Here is a 17978-nt window from a genome sequence, read left to right as displayed (position 1 = left end):
TATTGTTACATTTTACTTAACTTAGGTTATAGCAGATTACTGAAAACAATTCTGTTTAAAATACAAGTGCTAGATATATATATATATATATATATATATATATAATACATATTGTTACATTTTACTCAACTTCTGTTTAAAATTACATGTGCTAGTGATATACAATACATATAGTTACATTTTACTCAACTTCTGTTTAAAATTACAAGTGCTAGAGATATACAATACACATAGTTACATTTTAGTCAACTTCTGTTTAAAATTACAAGTGCTAGAGATATATGACACGTATTGTTACATTTAATTCGCATTACGTTATATCAGATTATTGAAATCAGTACTGTTTAAAATTACTAGGGCTGAAGATATATCATACATATTGTTACATTTTACTTAACTTAGGTTATATCAGATTACTGAAAACAATTCTGTTTAAAATTATAAGTGCTAGAGATACAGTATATAATACATATTGTTACATGTTACATAACTTAGGTTATATCAGATTATTGAAAACAATTCTGTTTAAAATTACAAGTGCTGAAGATATATCATACATATTGTTATATTTTACTTAGGTTATATCAGATTATTGAAAACAATTCTGTTTAAAATTACAAGTGCTGAAGATATATCATACATATTGTTACATTTTACTTAACTTAGGTTATATCAGATTATTGAAAACAATTCTGTTTAAAATTACAAGTGCTGGAGATATATCACACATATTGTTACATTTTACTTTACTTAGGTTATATCAGATTATTGAAAACAATTCTGTTTAAAATTACAAGTGCTGGAGATATATCACACATATTGTTACATTTTACTTTACTTAGGTTATATCAGATTATTGAAAACAATTCATCATTCATTCTTCCTTCACCCATCCTTTCTAAAAATTCAGGTGATAGGGGCCCCCACGACCAATACACCGCTGTGGAAATTGCTGTTCCAAGTCAGCTTTTACGGCGCGACAAAAGTGAAGGGGGCGCCCCATCATGCTTGAAGTACATTCGACATCTTTTGCCAGAGAAACGTCGTCAAGAAGCTATTGACTTGACGCGTTTCGAAAATCTGTTGTTACTCTGTAACTATTAGAAATTGACCACAAGTATATAAGGCCATTTCGCAGGAAGAATCCCTAGGAATCTGTAACCATAAACCGGGGGAGAACTTCGCGAATCACCCTGTATAAGGTGTAACTTGTCTGCAGTCACTGTGATTATTACGATCGGTTTGCAAGAGAACGAAAGGCTTGCAGCCACTGATTAATAGTTGTACTTCCAGAGCGGATATCTTCCTTCTTGCTTTTCCTAAATCCAACGTCCCAACTCAGTTCGGTCTATAGATCAGCGGCGGAGTCATGAAGTCACGTTCTATGCAGGGACAAAACAAAGCCTTCCTATAAGAACCCTTGTAGCTACCTTGCGAGATCGTGGAGACGCTGCCATAGCAACCGTTCAAAGATACGCTTTTGGGAGCATGCACAAACACTGAAGGCAACTCCGATTATTTCTGTAACATCTCTTTCCATATTTCGCTAAATAGCGGCATCTAACTCTGCAACAAAAGACCTCCGGGTACAATTGCTTTACAAACTGTCATCTCTTCAGGACATAACATTTCCACTTATACAAAACCTTCCGAATTCTCTGATCAAGTACTAATTGTAACTTGTATGGTAGCTTTCCAATCAATAATTCTACCAGTTTTTTAAAACAACTCGGCGTCTTTCATCCATACGTGTTTAGACGTTCTTTTAATTGAGGGGGAATGGAATTATGGATAAAATTTCTGTTTTCTAAAATTTTAAACAACAGATTTGATTTTTTGTACATAGTATTATGTTGTAATAGGTAATAAAGCATATAAATTTCACCATCCTAAGTTGAACAGGTTTTGAGTTAAACAAATTAAATAAAAAATTTCAAATTTACGAAGTGCCGCATGAATTTCATATAGTAACATGTATGACATGTGTATAAAAATACAGGACAAAAATTTTAAAATTTAAATCTAGGAATAGAGAACATTTTTTTTTTTTTGCATTCAGTCACTTAGTGTAATATCTTATTAGTCAGCGATGTATGCAATGGAGGGGAAAAGGAACTTAGCACTCTACTCCATTATCTCGGGCTTAGTTGCCTCATGAGTGATGCCTGATTGGTGCCACTTACTGCTTCTGACATTTGACTAAACAACAATCGGTTAAAAAATTCATTGTGTAGGGTCAACTTCAACTTCATTCATAGTTTTCTGCCCTTTCACTGCAAACCCAGCATTCTGCAATCTTTCCTATTTTCTTCCTTCCTTTTAGTCTCCGCATACGATTCATATATCTTAATGTCGTCTATCATCTGGTATCTTATTCTGCATCGAACATTTCTTCCGTTCACTATTTCTTTCAATAAAACCTTCAGTAGGCACTTTCTTCTCAGCCAATGATCTAGCCAATTCATTTTTCTCTTCCTAATCACTTTAAGCATTATTATTTCTTCACCCACCCTTTCCAGCACAGCTTCATTTCTTATTCTGTCCGTCCATTTCACACACTCCATTCTTCTCCATATCCACATTCAAAATGCTTTTAGTCGTTTCTCTTCACTTCGCCATAAGGTCCATGTTTCGGCTCCATACAATGTCACATTCCACACAAAGCACTTCATTAGTCTCAGCCTTAATTCTTTTCCAGAGGTCTGCAGAAGATGCTCCTTTTTCTATTAAAAGCTTCCTTTGCCATTGCTATCTTCCTTTTGACTTCCTGGCAGAAGCTCATGTTACTGCTTATAGCAACCCCAAATATTTAAAGCTGTCCACTTGCTCTACTACCTGATTTCGAATTCACTCGTTTACCTTATAATACTTTCAAAATTTAGCTTCAACTGAATATGTTTTATTTCTTAATGAAGAAGTATTTGCATTATAAAAAATGGAATTAGAATTTATAGAACAGGAATTAAATATTTCATGTTTCAAACGTCAATATTGTGAAAGCCTTTACACTTGGAACGTGAGGAAATGTACAAACAGCTTTTAAAGTCGCCATGCAATGCAATTCAAATGAAATAATGCAGCCATTCAGATATGACATTTGTTTTTTTGCATCCTAGCGTCGCAGAACACTGAAACTTATCGACATATAAATAAGACATTTATGATTCATTTTTAACACACACACACACACACACACACACACACACACACACACACACACACACACACACACACACACACACACAAAGAAACAAAACTGTGATTATTGGTTGAAAATTACCAAAATATCTCTCTTTCCTTCCCCTTAGTACCACCTCACATAGTGCAAGACTTTGTATGTGTGTGTGTGTCTGTGTGTATGTATGTATGTATGTCTGTGTCTGTGTGTATGTATGTATGTATGTGTATGTATGTATGTGTGTATGTATGTGTGTATGTATGTATGTATGTGTGTATGTGCGTATGTATGTATGTATGTATGTATGTATGTATGTGTGTATGTATGTATGTATGTATGTGTGTGTGTATGTATGTATGTGTGTATGTATGTATGTGCGTATGTATGTATGTATGTGTGTATGTGTGTATGTATGTATGTGTGTATGTATGTGTGTATGTATGTATGTATGTGTGTATGTATGTATGTATGTATGTATGTGTGTATGTATGTTTTTTTTTACAGTATATATTTCAACATGCCCCATTACATAGGTAATATTACATGTTTTGACATTTCTAGATAATTACATTTTTAAGATTGCAAATTTGCCAGTTGCGTAATCAATAAATATCTGTGTGATAAGATATGCGATGATGTGTATGTATGTATGTATGTATGTATGTATGTATGTATGTATGTATGTATGTATGTATGTATGTATGTGTGTATGTATGTGTGTGTATGTATGTATGTATGTATGTATGTATGTATGTATGTGTGTATGTATGTATGTGTGTATGTATGTATGTGTGTATGTATGTGTATGTATGTGTGTAAGTATGTATGTATGTGTATATATGTATGTATGTGTGTATGTATGTATGTATGTATGTATGTGTGTGCATGTATGTATGTGTGTATGTATGTATGTGAATGTATGTGTATGTATGTATGTATTAACACGACAATTGGGTATACACCCGGTGGCAGTGATATATAATATACAATAATTACCCTGACATTAATACAATAAGTACAGCAATAATAAAAAAAATGAAATAAAATAAAATAAACGTAAATTTATTTGTAACTATAAATAAGTAGATGCAATAAACCTAGGACTATAATAGTACATTATGCAACGAGCCTATGATGATAGTAATTAAGAATCGAGTATGGATATTTAAGAAACGAGCGCAAGCGAGTTTCATAATTTTCATACGAGCTTCTTAATTACCATTATAGGCGAGTTTCATATGACTTTTTATGCTCGACCATATTTCTAACTTGAAATTACCGGTATTCAGATGTATACATTTTATTTGTAACTGACAAGATCGGAAGTGACCTTGTTCTAGGTCGTGAATTGTGAGATGTGCGCAGACGCGAAAGTATTAATTTTTTCCGAGGAACAATAATGTCACTGACCTTGACGTAGTCCCGTTAAACTTGATAATATTATAATATTATAACCTTGATTATTGAATTCGACATTGAAAAACGAGATGACAAATTGAATTTATTTGAATACTATTTACAATTAACGCTAATTATTATTGTAACAGAACATAACCTTCTGCGACAGTATTGGATTTCCAGCCTCCGTGACTTTTCGCTAATTCTCTTTCGATTGCATATCCGAGAATAATCGATACTTGCGGTTTTATAACGGTACAAAGCTGACTTGTCATTGGCTGAACACATGTAAGCTGAGTTATCATTGGCTGAAGACCTGTACTTTAATGAGAAGGTGTACTTTAATGACATGCATTAAAGGACTGCTACCAGATGTATAATTAGTACATTTCGGCATGGTCGAGCATAAAAACTATTCTATAATAACGTCTACAATAAGCAAAAGTAAATCTAACTTATAAGTACTTCTATTTCACCCAACTATTACCAATTTAAGTAATTACATATCACCTTAATTAATTACATACCAACTTAATTACATATCATTTTAATTAATTACACATCACCTTAATTTATTTACATATCAACTAAAATACATATCATCTTAATTACATATCAACTTAATTAATTATATATTAATTTAATTAATTACATGACACAACATAAATAATTACACTGCACCTCCAATTACATTTTCAGTCTAATCTTCTCAACCCTTTCTTAAATATATTGATTTTAAGAGGACCACCCTGAAAGATTGCCGCAGGTAAGCTGTTCCAGTCTACTATTGTGCGGTTAACAAAGGAAAATTTTGCCACATCCGTTCTTTGTTTTCTATATTTGAACTTCCTAATAGTGCATCAGAAAGAGTAGTATCTTAAAAAATTACTGGCTGAACTGAAATTATGTATTTACTACAAAATATTGTGAAAATGTCATAGAGAGACGCTGCACTGTAAACTGCTTAAATACATCTCCGCTGGGATCTGCTGTCATACTGTATGTTTGTGTAAACAGGTACACCGCTTTCAACTCAAGAGCCATACATTCAGGATCCTGAACAACAAGGTATGTTATGTTCTACGTTTATGGGTGTGACACACTTCAGCTGTAATAATAATAATAATAATAATAATAATAATAATAATAATAATAATAATAATAATACTAACAATAATAATAAATAAATGTATTTGTTTATTTATTCTTTCATTTATTATGATGTACTCGTAATATTAAAATAACTTGCCAACATGAAATTTATTGGTTCGACTGAATAGATTACGATTCATGAGACATAACCTAAAAATATATATTCACAATATGAAATCAACTACCGGCGTAGTTCAGTTGGCTAAGGCGCTTGCCTGCCGATCCGGAGTTGCGCTCGGGCGTTGGTTCGATTCCCGTTTGGGCTGATTACCTGGTTGGGTTTTTTCCGAATAAGGCGAATGTCAGGTCATCTATGGCGAATCTTCTGCCTTATCTCGCCAAATACCATCTCACTATCACCAATCCCATCGGCGCTAAATAACCGAGTAATTGATACAGCGTCGTTAAATAACCAACTAAAAATAGATATGAAATCATTAGTACGAACTCCGAAAACCGAAAATATTTTAAAATATATGCCGTTTATTAATTGCTCCTGTATTACTTATTAATATTATTGATTATTAATTTGATGTTAACCATAAATTTAACAATTTCGCAAAGGTTACTGGTGCCATAAACAATGTATTTAAATAAAAAAAAACTTAACTAAAACCCGGATATGATTGTAGAGGGACATCATTTTATTTTTACTTCAATTTTTATTGAACCTGAGTTTTTTATGTACTTCACTCCCACTCTCTTCTATTAATGAAGTTCCAACTGTCCTCCACACAGAACCAAGGCCGCATAAGGTAAACATTACTGAGTTAGTGAATATAGTACGTTCCAGAAATATGTTCGCGTTTTCCAGTGACGAAAGAGCTTTCAATATTGAATCATATTTTCGCACAAATACTGTCGTCCGTTTGCCTACGTCGCACCCCGATTTCCCCCACCTGCTTCTGCTTGCTCCTCTGTAAAGGCTAGTGGCTGGGCTGTCTTACCTCTTTTCTGAAAACATTAATTTTCGTTAGGAATTGGACGTCTACGTAACATTATACAACTGTTTAAAATAACTTAAATAAAAGGGCTTCGTTAAGTAATTAACTGTCACGTGATTTCACCCCTTCTACGATCCTGAGACATAATCACTTGGACGGACAGTAGATAGCAAGTGTGAGTAATTTTATCTGTGCGGGTCGGGCAGAAGTGAAGATTGAATTTATAGTACGTAAGGTACTCTTTTATAGAGTAGGTACAGAATTATTTCAACATGAGTTACTAGTACGAAGGACGAAACTGGTAATTGGAATTAGATGCAATAGTCTATAGTATGATAATATGCACAAAAGAACTGAAGCCTGTATTGAAATGAACGGCCGCCATTTTCAAAAATATATTTAAATATCCATATTATGATAATTTTTCAATTTAACTTCTTTCTCTATATTGTACGCCAATGTGCTGTAAACAGTATAATATACACTGCATAATGAGTAGGTCCGAATGGATAACTCAGTTCGTGAGTAAAAACACTTGTTGGTAATACAGTACTGTATTTTGATTAAACAAAAACCTAATGAAAATAATTATCAAACTCAAAATTGCGATATTTCCTAGTTTACATAAATGGATGAACTGCTTTTCTTCACTCCTATACCTAGTAAAGTGATTTGTTTGTATTTTACGCCAGTATCGTCGAACTCCAGTCGTGAAAGGGTATAGCAAAGTGAGTTTTCGTTTATGAACCGTTAATCTAGAGATATAGCCAGGTTAATATTAAAAATGTTAGTAAAAATAAAATGATGTCCCTTTATTGCCTCTTCCAACTTTACTATAATAATAATAATAATAATAATAATAATAATAATAATAATAATAATAATAATAATAATAATAATAATAATAATAATAATAATAATAATAATAATTTATTTTATCTGGCAGAGTTCAGGCAGTAAGGCCTATAATAATAATAATAATAATAATAATAATAATAATAATAATAATAATAACGATTTATTTTATCTGGCGGAGTTCAGGCAGTAAGGCCTTCTCTTCCACTCAACCAGTCACCCAACGAGCCACTCCTAGTGGCTAGCAACTAATACTTTGAATAAGTGTAGTATACAGTTGCGTAAACTGGATAATAAATACGATGAAAGAGTAATGGAACGGAGAAAAATTCTTTCCGGCGCCGGGATTTGAACCCGGGTTTTCAACTCTACGTGCTGATGCTTTATCCACTAAGCCACACCGGATACCACCCCGGCGTCGGACAGAATTGTCTCTGAGTTCCAACTCTTGGGTTCCCTCAAGTGGCCGCCCCCTGCACTACGTCATAGATGTCTATGAACATAGGACCGAAGTCCACACGTGCTGAGGTGCACTCGTTATGAGTGACTAGTTGGCCGGGATCCGACGGAATAAGCGCCGTCTTAAATCACGAAGTGATTTACGCATATCATATATTATTTCAATGTACCGAAGTACATATGATATTTCCATGCAGATATTCTGCGTCGTCATACGATGAAAGAGTAATGGAACGGAGAAAAATTCTTTCCGGCGCCGGGATTTGAACCCGGGTTTTCAGCTCTGCGTGCTGATGCTTTATCCACTAAGCCACACCGGACTTCGGTCCTATGTTCATAGACATCTATGACGTAGTGCAGAGGGCGTCCACTAGAGGGAACCCAAGAGTTGGAACTCAATCAGAGACAATTCTGTCCGACACCGGGGTGGTATCCGGTGTGGCTTAGTGGATAAAGCATCAGCACGTAGAGCTGAAAACCCGGGTTCAAATCCCGGCGACGGAAAGAATTTTTCTCCGTTCCATTACTCTTTCATCGTATGACGACGCAGAATATCTGCATGGAAATATCATATGTACTTCGGTACATTGAAATAATATATGGATAATAAAGACAAAAGATAGGCCTAAATCAAGAATAATTGCGGCGGAAATGAAATATTGAAGAACTACAGCTTATAAATGGAACGACTGCAAAACAAATATAGTAATTTTGGAAGAATTGAGTATGACATAAGCCTTTGAACAAATTTTAAATTAAAAGACGAAGTGGATACAACATGTCAATACGATTCCCCGCAACATATAGCCTAAATTACTAAAAAACAAAAAAAAAAATACACCCTGGCGGTTACAGAAACCCTGGAAGTTCAGTGAAGAGGCTTCTCGATCTCTAATATGAGATCGGAAAGGAATCAATCTGTGGCACAACTCCTTGGAAGCTACACGATGTTGATGATGATGATGATGATGACGATGATGATGATGATGTTATGATTAATTACGCTCAAATTTCAAGTAACACTCGCTAGCAACTTTCTTTTCTTGAACATTGATAGCTGCTTCAAAGGTAAATGACGTCAACATAACAATAAAGAAAGTAACTGATAGTAATATGTCAATACTGTAATTCGAAACAAAATTGGCAAAATAAATTTCATCCTGATAACTAGGGAATCACTATAATCCATTGCATATGTAAGGAGATCCGGACTATGGTAATACTACAGTCTAGTACAGAGGTCTCCAAAAAGCGTATCGTCATTCGTGCTCTCGATGCTGCCCGCCGAACACAGTGTGCTGTAAGGCTAGAGCAGGGGAAGGGACTCATACCTCAACTGATGGGAGCGATCAGTGGGGGATCGCGGCAACGATCTGCTCATGTTTACAAATAATAACATCAAAAGAATAAAAAAAATCATACGTTTGTATATTATTTTGATATACTATGAAGCTGGAGCCCCGTCTGTTGCTATTGACACAAGCCATTGCAAATTCAACCTCTTCTGTTCTATGGTGCCTTTCAGTGCCTGGAAAAGTTCTTCTCCAGTTGTATTTTGTAATTATATCTAGAAGACATTCAGACACAGGAAAAATGTTCATTAACTCCTCGGATGAAAATGGCTAGGTGAGCTTTGTCATTTCTATCTGTGCTTTCGTCCAATGCAAGTGAGTAAGCTACAAACTGGTAAATTGTGGTTTCGACTTCAGATTCAATTACATTTACAATCTTGAAATTCCTTCTCTGAACTGTAATGGGAAACAATTTAATTTTCTTAAACTTTGACTTTGTTCTGGACATAGTATTTTAGTAACGTCCTGTATGCACGATTTTATAAATGATGCTTCTGTAAAGTGCTTCATTGATTTTCCAATATTCCAGGCTAGGACATAGCTTAGAAGAAGCTTTTTTTCTTTAATACTTAGGACACGTGTGTGATTTTTGTTTGTATTTTCTTGTTTTTTATTTATCAAAATATTTGTAGGCCTACGCATTTCACTTAAAATTAAATGAAAAACTATATGTTTGTCATGCGGAACTGAGTGTAAACGTATTGTAATATACTGATCATTATGTATAACCAACAGTTATACAGATAGTCCCAAAATAAATTATTTTCACATGTCCAACATGCCTGTAATTGTATGATATCCTTTGTGAAGAATCGAGTATTTGTCGTCGCATGTTGAATTTCAACACACCCTTAAGAATTTTCGAACAAATTAAGCATTTCACATTCTCCCCACCAACACAAAAAAGTTTCTCTTCCTATTCATTCTTGAATGTACTGTGTCCATGATTAGAAGACACTGTGAAACGGTGGAACACTCCGACCAACACAATGATGATGGTAGTCCGCCACTGCTTTTCGTTTGCGCATGAACATTGAGTACAGTACAGGTGGGGATGGGTGAGGCGGACCGCGCTCATTACGTACTGGCTTCGGTCCCGTTCAGGGGCTTACTCGCGAGTACGCTTTTGGAGACGTCTGGTCTAGTACATACAGTCACGAAGCTTGAGGTGATTTTTTGCATTTCTCGCGATACAATGCTGCAAGCGGTTAGCAACTAGGAACAATAGACTATGCGATAGTAGCGATCCTAGTGGCTAGCAATTAAAGTCTTGGATACATATTCCCTACTTATTGAACTTAGTGACTATTTGTACTAGACTGTGGGAATACTTTGAATAAGTGTAGTAGGACTACAATGACATATTTTGCAAATCAAGATTTCAGGTATAACTCCCTGTAAAGTTGATTTGAATAATTTCGAGGGAAAAATTGTTCCGGAGCCGGGTATCGAACCCGGGACCTTTGGTTTAACGTACCAACTCTCTACCACTGAGCTACTCGGGAACTCTAACCGACACCGATCCAACTTTTCCCTCTATATCCACAGACCTCAAAGTGGGCTGACAACCGTCAAGCAACCAACTTCGAGTGCACACTAACTCCGTGTGACTTAAATTGTGGCTTTCTGTTAACGAACAGTGACGTGTATTATGCAAATCAAGATTTCAGGTATAACTCCCTGTAAAGTTGATTTGAATAATTTCGAGGGAAAAATTGTTCCGGAGCCGGGTATCGAACCCGGGACCTTTGGTTTAATGTACCACAATTTAACAGAAAGCCACAATATATATAGAAATGGATATATGGATATAGAGGGAAAAGTTGGATCGGTGTCGGTTAGAGTTCCCGAGTAGCTCAGTGGTAGAGCGTTGGTACGTTAAACCAAAGGTCCCGGGTTCGATACCCGGCTCCGGAACAATTTTTCCCTCGAAATTATTCAAATCAACTTTACAGGGAGTTATACCTGAAATCTTGATTTGCATAATACACGTCACTGTTCGTCAACAGAAAGCCACAATTTAAGTCACACGGAGTTAGTGTGCACTCGAACTTGGTTGCTTGACGGTTGTCAGCCCACTTTGAGGTCTGTGGATATAGAGGGAAAAGTTGGATCGGTGTCGGTTAGAGTTCCCGAGTAGCTCAGTGGTAGAGCGTTGGTACGTTAAACCAAAGGTCCCGGGTTCGATACCCGGCTCCGGAACAATTTTTCCCTCGAAATTATTCAATGACATATTTTGATTTTTTTTTGCGCAAATATAATATTTTAATATTTTATGCAATTTTTCATAGACAATGCAAGAAAAAATGCAAACATATTTCCATAACGATCACCAACAAATACCTGTGTGTGGGTAGTGATGGCAAATATTACCGTTGTGTGTGTAATCGCATCTGCAGGGGCGATTAATAATAAAGTTTATGGAGTTTTACAAATTATATCGTCAAAACAACGAGTCCAATAAGCCCCATCGCTATTTCATTTGATTTACGTCCCCGTGGCCCATATTTTTCGAATCATTCCCTCAACTTCCGCTTCATTTCATGGTAATAACAATGAACGTAGTTAATTTATTTCGCATTACTTTGTTACATCATACATATGTATAATAAATACGGGACGGTGCATTATCAGAATCCCTTGACAGTTGTTAAAAATATGCGATAAATAAATTCGAATTTGCGAAATAAAAGGTTTTGTGAGGATTGGTTTGAAATGTGGATTTTCATATTGCAAACAGAGAACATTAAAATCTAGTAAGAATCTTCTCATCAGAAATGACTCCATTTTGTAATGAAACAGGACATCGCGAAGAGAAGATGTACAAAATGCAATGTTATCTTATTTTACTATATGAAATAGAAAGGAAAAATGTAGTGTTACTCAACATTTCGTTCAGAGATTTATAATAATAATAATAATAATAATAATAATAATAATAATAATAATAATAATGTTTGTATTACTTTTTTGTATTTATATGTGTCATCTGGTAGGATGTAAGAGAAGGCCTTATGGCCTTAATCTTGTGAGATTAAATAAATAAATAAAAAATAATAATAATAATAGGCCCTAAATTTAATTTAATTTAATTTTTTTTTCTTCCTGTAACCACTACAGGTTGCTGTTGACAAAGAGTACCATGATACAATAGAGTAAAAGCCTTGAGGCTTAGTGATAAATTGTTGTTAGAGTGAAAAAGAAAGAATGTGAATTATATTGAAACACATGATGTTAAACGAAGTAACGTCAAGGAAATGCGAATTAGTCATGGTCCATATGTATGATGCCTGAAAATAGCTATTGAGCCTTTGAGTGCTGCAATTGTTAGATCTCTTAAAATACTTTTATGCAGGCCAAAAGATTTACAGAAGTCGACTAGGAACCGGGGTATTGTCCCACGGGCTCCTATCATTAGTCCCGTAATGACGATGGATTTCAGATGGTATTTGTCCCTATAAAACTCGTGTACTTCTTGTGGCTGGTGTTCGTGCGATTCGAATCTCACAGTAGGGTCTATGATGTAACCTTCAAGAGAGGGAGGTTTAAATACAATTATGTCGATTCTTCGATTACTGCCCTCACTGGATATGTCGTGTACTTCTTCATATACTGAATAACCTTTGTTCCTTAAGGCAGTTGCTATTATAGATCTTACTGTATGTATTTATTTATTTATATATATATATTTTTAATTAATTAATTAATTTATTTATTTACTTATTTAGTTATTTACTTATTTACTTATTTATTTATTTATTTACTTATTTACTTATTTATTTATTTATTTACTTACTTATTTAGTTATTTACTTATTTACTTATTTATTTATTTATTTATTTATTTACTTACTTATTTAGTTATTTACTTATTTATTTATTTATTTATTTACTTATTTACTTATTTATTTATTTACTTATTTACTTATTTATTTATTTACTTATTTATTTATTTATTTACTTACTTATTTAGTTATTTACTTATTTACTTATTTATTTATTTATTTATTTATTTATTTATTTATTTATTTATTTATTTATTTATTTATTTATTTATTTATTTATTTATTTGGAATATTAACGTGCAAAACAACAGCACAAGGCCAATTACAGTTTAGCACGATACAAAACAAAACAAAACAAAACAAAACAAAACAAAACAAAATAAAACAAAACAGAAGAGATGATGATGAGAATGAATGATAGAAATGGCAGTGAGATGGAATACAATCAATATAATACTCATCAATAATCTTTGACCAAATGGAACAAAATAAATAGCAATATCTGACAATAATAACAAGTAAGGATATATCTTGATAAACTCAAAAAGTTTATACTACACATTAAATGGATCCAAGCTTAATCCATGCAAATTACCATATTTTATACATCTGCAGACCGGAGAGAGAGAGAGATTTTGAATTTATATTATAAAAAATGTTGTGAAATCTTAAACCCTTAGCAGGAATACGAAGACTGATATTGCTTATGAATGATTAAAAATCAATATCACCCTTAATGACTTTACAAAAAAATAAATAATCACGATCTTGACGTCTGGCAAATAAACTGCAGCAGTTAATCTCATATTTATAGTCATCGGAATTTGGTAAAAATCTATAAGAACACAAGGAAATAAATTTTCTTTGAATATTCTCCAATTTAGCTGAGTCAGTGGAAGTAATGGAGTTCCATACAACAGATGCATATTCAAGCTTGGATCTAACCAACGTATAGTATACAATTAATAGACATATCGGAGTAGAAAAAGAATAAGTTATAGATCTATTCATTAAGAATGCTTGGTCTAATTATAAGACCAAGCATTCTTAATGAATGGGTATATATATTGCACATGATCATGGAAATATAATCTTGAATCAAGTATGACACCAAGATCTCTAATACTATTTTTCTTAGTAATTATGACATTACTAAGAGAATAATTAAATTTTAGGGAAGTAGTTTTCCGTGAGAAGGAAATGACAAAAGTTTTGGATAGATTAATTTTCATTCCATAATAATAATAATAATAATAATAATAATAATAATAATAATAATAATAATAGCCAGGGGCCAATGATAGTCCAGCACAAATGATACATTAATAATACAGAATAAACAGAATTAAAATTTGAATACAATTAAAATGTACAATAATAATATAAAATTTAAAATAAGTAAATTAAATTGTAATGTTAATCAATGGATGCATATAAGTAACAATAAAAATAACAATAAAGATAAATTAAAATTAAAATAAACCATCTTCAAGGAAGAATTTTTTTAATCTATGATGTATTATACTATGAGAATAATAGAGATGATAATACAATGAAAATTACGAATGATTTCTAAAAGAATACATAAATGATAAGTCATTGCCAAGAGCGACTAAGTCTATACCAGGGCTGGGCACCGGGAGCGAATCCAAACTCTAAACGGGGACGCTTAATATTCTTCCGTCACGACATCAACGCTGCGCGGTGTTAAGCGGGGAAGGAAGGGGCAGAAGAGAGGTCAAATGGCTTCCAGTGAGAGAGTAGATTTTGCTCTTGGTGCCCAGCCCTGGTCTATACACTGAAAGGGTCGAATTAGCCGCCATGAATTTTTAATCTGAAGACTGGTGAAATAAATTTTGAATTTCTATTATAGAAAGGTTTGTGTGCTCTCATATCTTGTGTTAAAGAAATAATAAATAAATAAATAAATAAATAAATAAATAAATAAATAATAATAATAATAATGAAAATAAGTAGTAATATTAAAATGATAATAATTTAATCAACATAATTATAATAATGATACAAATAAAAATAAATAAATAAATAATAATAATAACAATAATAATATTAAAAATAGTAATAGTAACAATAATAATAATAATAAGAAGAAGAATGAAAATAAGTAGTAATATTAAAATGATGATAATTTAATCTACCTAATTATAATAATTATACAAATAAAAATAAATAAATAAATAATAATAATAGTAATAATAATAAAAAGTACTAATAATAATGCTGATGATAATAATAATAATAATAATAATAATAATGAAAATAAGTAGTAATATTAAAATGATAATAATTTAATCAACATAATTATAATAATGATACAAATAAATAAAATATATAATAATAATAATAATAATAATTATTATTATTATTATTATTTATTTATTTATTTATTTATTTATTTATTTATTTACTTATTTATTTATTTATTTATTTAATGTGCTGTACAACAGCCAGTGGCCAATTACAGTTCAGCACAAATATAACAAAAAATATAAAACAAAAATAATTATTACACATAAATATAATTACAATTAATTACAATAATGACGATGAATGGATAACTAAGAATACTATGAGACAATGTTAATTGAGTATAATGCCTAAAATAATACATAAATGATAAAACGTTGCCAAGAGCAAACAAAGTCTATACATTGAAGGGATCGAATTCGCAGCCATGCATGTTGGCATTTTTAATGCATCTGGAGACTGGTGAAAGAAATTTCGAATTTCTAATATAGAAAAGTTTGTGGGCTCTCATATCTTTTGTTGGAATACGTAAGGTAATATTGTTTAAGAAAGAGTCACAGGATATATCACCTTTGAGGACTTTACAAAAGAACAAATAATCTAGCTCATGGCGTCTAGCATATAGATTTTGACAATTAAAATATTCACATTTTCTCTCATAACTATACCCGGAATTAATGGGCAGAAATCTGAATGAACATAAGGATATAAATTTTCTTTGTATATTTTCTAATTTAGCCGAGTCCGTAGTTGTAATCGAGTTCCAAACTACAGATGCATATTCGAGTTTCGATCGCACCAATGTATAGTATAGCATTAAAAGAGAATCGGGCGTGGAAAAAGAATAAGTTATTGACCGTATTATTCCTAGCATTCTGATTGCGTGATTGTAAATGTAATCAACGTGACTATGAAAATACAATTTACTGTCAAAGAATATTCCCAAATCTTTTACGCAATCCGTTCTGTTAATTAGTACATTATTTAGATAATAATTAAATTTCAGTGAAGAAGTTTTTCTAGAAAAGGTTATTACATTAGTTTTGGATACGTTAATTTTCATACCATTGTCTTCCGACCATTTAGCGACTGAATTAATGTCACATTGAAGTGATTGACAGTCAGTACTACTTTTGATTGTACGAAAAATTTTTAAATCGTCTGCAAATAATAAACAGTCAGAACTTATTCTTTTACATATATCATCTATGAATATAATAAATAGGAGAGGTCCTAAAGAAGATCCCTGCGGGACTCCGCAATTTATATTATAGGAATAAGAGTGTATATTAAACAGTCTTACACATGAAACTCTATTACTTAAATAATTTTCGAACCACTTTACGTAGCTTACAGAAAGGCCAATATTTCCTAACTTATGAAGAAGGATATAGTGCGGAACTACATCAAAAGCTTTGCTGAAATCAAAATATATTGAATCAGTTTGTCCCTGCGTTTCAATTATTGGTACAATCTGATTTAGATATGTGACCAGGTTAGTGACAGTGGATTTAGTTTTAGTAAATCCATGTTGTGAAGAATTGAGCTTGTTTTTCACATAAAACGATATATGTCTGTGAATAATGGTTTCAAAAATGTTTGAAAAGTTATTTAGGATCGAGGTAGGTCTGTAGTTTCTGACATCATTTCTTTTTCCGTTTTTAAATATAGGAATAATTGCAGCTTGTTTCCATAGTGAGGGAAATTCACCATTTTTCAAACTAATATTGAATATGTGGGCTAAAAGAAGAATAAATATATTAGAGCATCCTTTAATTATAAAATTTGGAATACCGTCAGTGCCAGTTGTTTTTGTTGGTTTAAGTTTTTTAATTGCTTTACGAACGTCATCATGTGTTACTTTAGGTATAGGTAATGAGTCTGTTATATTCGTAATAATGTTTTCATATGTATGGCTGTGTTTAGTCTGAACAGATTTGAAGTGATCAGCAAAAGCATTGACAATAATAATAATAATAATAATAATAATAATAATAATAATATATTAGGCCTAATAATAATAATAATAATAATAATAATAGAATGACAAAAATGGAAAAAACTAATAAGATTATTAATAATGATAATCACTTAATAAACATAATGATAATGATATAATTAAAATAAATAATTATTTATTTACTAATATTTATTGTGCTATACAATAGCCTGGGTCCAATAACAGTTCAGCACGAAATAAAAATTAACAAGGAATTACAAAAATAGTGCTGAAAAATAATTATTAAAATTTGAGACAAATACAAATAGACAATAATTACAATATGAATAGGTAACTGCGAAATACATGATATAGAATAACTCAAAAACAACACAAACAAATGAAATCGAAATGAATGCGATTTTGATGTGAATACTTAACAATAACCAAACAAAAAACTATACATTAAACGGATCCGAATTAATACAATGTAAATCGGCAGCTTTAATGCATATGATAATTAGAGAAAGAGATTTCGGCTTATAAGTATGAAGGGTTCACAATCAATATCACTCTTTACGGTCTTGCAAAAGAATAAATAGTCAAGTTGAAGACGTCTAGCATAAAGTTAAAATATTTACAAGTACGC

The 17978-nt window shown here is 32.2% G+C and overlaps 1 protein-coding gene and 1 non-coding gene across 5 annotated transcripts in view; both read right to left on the bottom strand.

Annotated features, from left to right (window-relative positions):
* LOC138696913 (uncharacterized) overlaps nt 1-17978 on the bottom strand; it is a 2004918-nt gene that overhangs the window by 267242 nt on the left and 1719698 nt on the right. The gene's annotated exons all lie outside the window — the stretch shown is intronic.
* On the bottom strand, nt 8235-8306 carry TRNAC-GCA (transfer RNA cysteine (anticodon GCA)). The gene has a single exon. It is a non-coding gene; the product is annotated as a tRNA-Cys (tRNA).

Source organism: Periplaneta americana, chromosome 3 (assembly GCF_040183065.1).
Source record: "Periplaneta americana isolate PAMFEO1 chromosome 3, P.americana_PAMFEO1_priV1, whole genome shotgun sequence".
NCBI lineage: Eukaryota > Metazoa > Arthropoda > Insecta > Blattodea > Blattidae > Periplaneta > Periplaneta americana.
Note: the sequence above shows the minus strand (reverse complement) of the source record. Positions and strands in the feature narration are given on the sequence as shown.